Source organism: Lethenteron reissneri, chromosome 21 (genome assembly GCF_015708825.2).
Source record: "Lethenteron reissneri isolate LAM-NWPU_2019-01 chromosome 21, ASM1570882v1, whole genome shotgun sequence".
Lineage (NCBI taxonomy): Eukaryota > Metazoa > Chordata > Hyperoartia > Petromyzontiformes > Petromyzontidae > Lethenteron > Lethenteron reissneri.
Window position 1 is genome coordinate 17,785,564 of NC_083799.1, and position 6,087 is coordinate 17,791,650.

Genomic DNA, 6,087 nt, shown 5'->3' on the forward strand with positions numbered 1-6,087 from the left:
ATAAATCGACGCGCACATGGGGACATCTCGCCACCCAAGAGACGTGTCCTGCGGTGGTGTCGGAAATGCATCCCGGTCGCTTGCACCCCCCCAACTCCGCCACGTGTCAGTCAACCTCCTCCCCCACCACCTCCACCTCGTCACACTTCGGGATTTTATTTTGCTTCGCAATTTAACTGCTGGCTCTCAGAGGAGGAGGATGATGAGGAGGGGGATGAGGAATGCCACAGGGAGTCGGAGTTCTCAAGTGTGCAGCATTCATTTCTGTGGGCGAGATTTTTCATCCCGGAGTAAGCTGCACACAAGCATCAATTTAATTTTGTTTTCGCAGTGGGTGCAACGTGTTATTCATTACACAGGGCCGCCACGTATTTAGCACCACTCCTCCAAAGTAAATCTGCCCGTGTGTGTGTGCGTGCGTGTATTTTGCCGCATAGAGGGGGCTTGAACGGGCGCGGCACGGGCTAGAGAAGAGATGAGCCTCTGTGGTTCCAGGGGGGATTTGGAGCTGAGTAGACTTGTCCACGACTGGTTCCAGCGGTGGCAAGATCGGCCTCCATGGAAGAGGCTCGTGAAGGACGCTGCTGGATAGTTGGAGGCAGTCGCTCCTCCAACAACAGCGGAGGGCAAGAGGTGCGACGCTCACAACAACGAGCGGAGCGCCGAGCGGGTATAATGTAGCAAGTTGGCACAGCAGGGGGCACAGGTGGTGCATTTGCCTGTCATCTGAGTCAAGCCATGGCACCCGGGCCTGTCCCGTGACCGCCTGTCTGTCAGCGAGCCTTCGACACTTCACGTGCACCTAGCCTGGGCCTCCCCTAGGTCGATTCAGCCTCAAATGACAATCTGGTGCGATGTGTAAAGATAAAAATAATCGCCACTGGGGAGACAAAGGCGGCCGGGCGTGGTGCTGACACCCCACTCTCCCTCGTGTGCCACGGCGGCCTTCATAGGTGCTCACAAACAGCACTTGCCCCAACGCTCTGTTAAGGCTTTACGGGGGGGGGGGGGGTCTTTGTCTCTGTTGTATCTGCATCAGTCCCGTCTCTGTGGCTTTCTGTGAATGTTTGTCTTGAGGTCTGTTTCACCTTCACCTGTCTCTCCATGTCTCGCTCTCTCTCTCTGTGTTGTCCCAGGCACCCCCACAACTCTGCACTGGATGTTCAAGATTTCACAGTCCGGCGCCACGGTGTGTAGCACAGTCTTCAACTCTCATCCACACTCTGCCTGGCCCGCTCTCTATGAATAAGGGGCATTGCCCGAAACGTCGCCTATTATACACTTTTTATTTTAACGGAAAGTGCTATCGACGACTGTGTTGAGTTGTTGTTGTTGTTGGCGTTGTTGTATTTGTTTCGTTAGCACCACTGCCCAAACAAGTAACTGGATTCGAAGACGGCTCTCCGTATGGGACAGTAGGCTGACAACAAACACACATACAGTGCGCATCGGGAGCTCGTAAACTCCACGCTCGAGAGGTTAAGAGTAACTCACACACGACACACACACAGACATACACACATGCACACACACACATGCACATACACACATGCACACACACACACACGATGCACACACACGATGCACACACACACATGCACATACACACATGCACACACACACACGATGCACACACACACACATACACACACATACGCACACATACACACACATACACACACGATGCACACACACACGATGCACACACACATACAAAGACAAAGATCCCCCGCATCGCCTGAACAGACTGTTGGGGCAAGTGCTGTTATCGAGCAGCACCTATGAAGGCGGGCACCGTGGCACACGAGGGGGTGGGTGGCCAGCACCACGCCCGGCCGCCTTTGTCTTCCGAGTGGCGATGTTTTACGCACCGCACCGGGTACTCATTTGGGGCTGAGTCGACCTAGGGGAGACCCAGAACCTGTTTAGATTATCGTCACTGGTGGTGGCCATGAGCGGGAATCGAACTCGTGTCGTCAGGTTCGTAGCACAGCGCGCTAACCGCTACACTACCGCGCCTCTAAGACCGCTCACACACGCAGCACACACAGCACACGGTGACACATACATAGCACACACACAGACGCAACACACACACACACGGCACACACACGCGCAGCACACACACGCGCATCACACACACAGCACACGGCACACACACACAGCACACACACACATGGTACATAGACGCGCAGCACACACACACGCAGCACTAACACACACACGCAGCACACACACACGCAGCACACACAGTACATAGCAACACATACATAGCACACACACAGACGCAGCACACACACATGCGCAGCACACACACACATGCGTAGCACACACACACGCATCACACACACAGCACACACAGAGCACACACACATGCCACACACACACACCGCACACACACACACAGCACACACACGCAGCACACACACACGCAGCACACACGCAGCACACACACACGCAGCACACACACGCAGCACACACACACGCAGCACACACACGCAGCACACACACACACGCAGCACACACACACAGCACACACACATGCCACACACACACACACAGCAAACACACATGCCACACACAAACACAGCACACACACATGACACACACACGCGCATCACACACACACATGCCACACACAGCACACACACACACATGCCACACACATACGCGCAGCACACACACACACAGCACACACACACGCAGCACACACACACGCAGCACACATACAGCACACACGCAGCACACACACACGCAGCACACACACACGCAGCACACACACACGCAGCACACACACAACAAACACACACAGCACACACACACAGCACACACACACGCAGCACACACACACGCAGCACACACACACACGCAGCACAAACACACACGCAGCACACACACAGCACACACATGCACACACACAGATGCCACACACACACGCGCAGCACACACACACACAGCACACACACGCAGCACACACACACAGGCAGCACACACACACACGCAGCACACACACACACATACCACACACACACGCGCAGCACACACACACATGACACACACACACGCGCAGCACACACACACGCAGCACACACACACGCGCAGCACACACACACGCAGCACACACACACATACCACACACACACGCGCAGCACACACACACGCAACACACACACACATGCCACACACACGCGCAGCACACACACACGCAGCACACACACACAGCACACACACGCACACACACACGCAGCACACACACACGCAGCACACACACACATACCACACACACACACACAGTACACACACACGCAGCACACACACGCAGCACACACACACACACATGCCACACGCGCAGCACACACACACACAGTACACACACGCAGCACACACACACACAGTACACACACGCGCAGCACACACGCACGGAGAACGACGCCAACAAAAAACGGTGACTCGGAGCGACCCGAACCCCCCCCCCCCCAGACAACGACGCGCGTGCGTCACGACGCCTGTCACGTGACAGGGGCCTCTTGGGAGGCGAGCGTTGGTGGGTCACCGAAAGACTTGTCGCGTGGAATTCGCACACCCGCCGTGAGAGCGGGGTGGGCAGGAGACGGCGGGGTGAGCTGGTGGAGGAGGCGGTGGGGGGGTCAAACAAAAACCAAATCGATCATGGATTCGTGAACCCGTCTGTACGGACCTCATCTCCCGGATTGTGATGGCTGCGGCTCGGATTTGACTTAAAGACGAAGCGCGCCGCGCGTTCAAGAAGGAGCCCTCTCTTGAGAGTGTGGCCTCGGCTTGCCTGGGTAAAACACGCGCACACGCGCGCACGAACGGGATGCGGTCCATTCGCTTTCGGATATTATTCGCTCGTTGTTCTATCGAGCTCTTGGGGAGTGGGCACATGCCGTGAAAGTGGCCACATCACCAGTCGATGTCTGCAGAGCCAGGTTATGGACACGCAAAGACGGAGAAACGGATCCCCCCGTGTAGCCTTCACAGACTTTTGGGGCAAGTACTGTTAGCGAGCATCTATAAAGGCCGACACGGCACGCACACAGAGATATATCAATCACGCTGCTGTCATACAAAGTCGCTGTGAAGATGTCAGCCCTCCTCCTGGCCCGTGACACGTCTGGGTCATCAGCACCCAACCCACCCACCACCCCAACTTCCACACCCACAACCACCTCCAATCCTCCCACCCCCCTCCTCCAGACCCCCCCCACTCCCCCCCTCTCTCTCTCCAACCTCTCACCTTCCACCCCGGAGAGAATGAGGAAGGAAACGCGAGAGGATCGGAGCGGGATATTGTCGCCGCCGCCGCCGACCCCGGAGGAGATCTCTGTTGGTTCGTCAATGCCGTGTCGAGTCCGTGGCAAATTGACGGGCTCGCGTCAAGCACCCTGCCGTTACAAGTCGTCGTGTTTCCTCCCGGACGCCGCGGTGGCGAGACGCTAACTCGCTGGCCCCTGGGTAATGCAGGAGGGGCTCGCGGGTTCGATCCCGACCCTTGGCGCGTCCTGAATATTTGGAGTTGTTTGCGTGTTCTCCCCCTCTCCCCGTGGTCGCGTGGATTTTTGTATCCGGTCCCTACGGTTTTAAGCCGTCTCGTGTAGAGACGCGCGTTTCAATAGTTTGGGCTGCTATAAATGTCCACGCGATAAGCCACTTCGTTGAGCTATCATCTGTGGCCGGGTCGCTTCTGAAAAAGATATATTTTGGTGTTAAATTACTAATTAAGGTGCCGAGACTGAAACGTCTGTTTCACGTGTTAGCAATGGGTTTATCTTGATAACTTCCATTCTCATTCCTTTAGATCTGCGTTTTGTGTTTAGCCCCCCCCCCCGCACCTCCTATGAGCACGGTTGGCTACGTATGGTGCGAAAGAAGTTCGACATACACGTACGTACAGTGCGTCTAACGAGAGGGCGATTCAGAACATATTCGACAATACGAATCAACACATTTGCAATGGAAGTAATGTATTGTGTGTTGCGTGTAATATATATGTAGATACACAGACGCATGCCACTATTACGCGCGTGAAAAAACGTGCATCCCAATTGGCACGTGGCGCATTTGAGATTTGTTTGACCGCGGCTGAGAACTCGAGAGGCGAGGGATGAGTCCTCGTGGTCGTGTGGAGTCGGGAGAAGCCTGGGGCATGGGTCTGCGAGTGAGTAGCACTTTTTTTGACCCCTTCTACGGCCGAGTTAAAACATGTGTCTGGTAGGATGAGCACGTGTCAATACGTGTTTTTAAATGGGAAACGTCGCGTTTTCAGATGAACACGTAGGCTTTCGCGACCAATATTATCCAATATTAAGGGGGGGGGGGGGTTGGGGGGGGGTTAGATCGCGTAAATATAAATGCGTCACATTCTTGGTTCTACGTGACTTTACCGAAAGTACCAAGAATATGAATCCCTGCAGTCAAGAAATCTTTAAATCGAAATATAAATGCGTCGTTAATCCCAGCCACCACCCGACGCAGCCAATTAGTAAGGTTTGTCACGTAAACAAAACGTGCCGATTAGTTACGAGTCCAGCACACACAGGCGTGTTGGACAGTGAACCCGCCACATTCACAGATCGAGTACTGCGACGTTTCGCCGGCGATTCCTGGCAGCTTCATCGGGCGATGAGCCACAATCGTGAAGAGACCCTCCCGTTTCGCTCTCAGATCGAGGGACTGAAGGTGATTTCATCACTGTGGACATTGCATCGGTGTTTACCTTGATCGACAATTGTATTGTTGGAACGGAAAGCGACGTTAGTACGAGGATGCGACTATCGGCTGGACATTGCACTGTCGCATTCTGAAAAGGGCGCTTCAAAACCTTGAGTGCCGATTGTCGATCGACCCGCGTCATTGTCACCGCACTTTCTACCCGGTGGAAATTCCTCATTCCTATGGCAAGGACGAGTCTATTCATAGGACAATTGCAAACATATCTAGGAGAATATACATATTTGTATGCCCTGTTGGAGTAATACGTGATTGTTAGCGAGCACCTATTAAGGCCGCGTGGCCCGCACAAGCACCCATTCGCATGGTTCGCTACAAACATACAACGTCCGAACG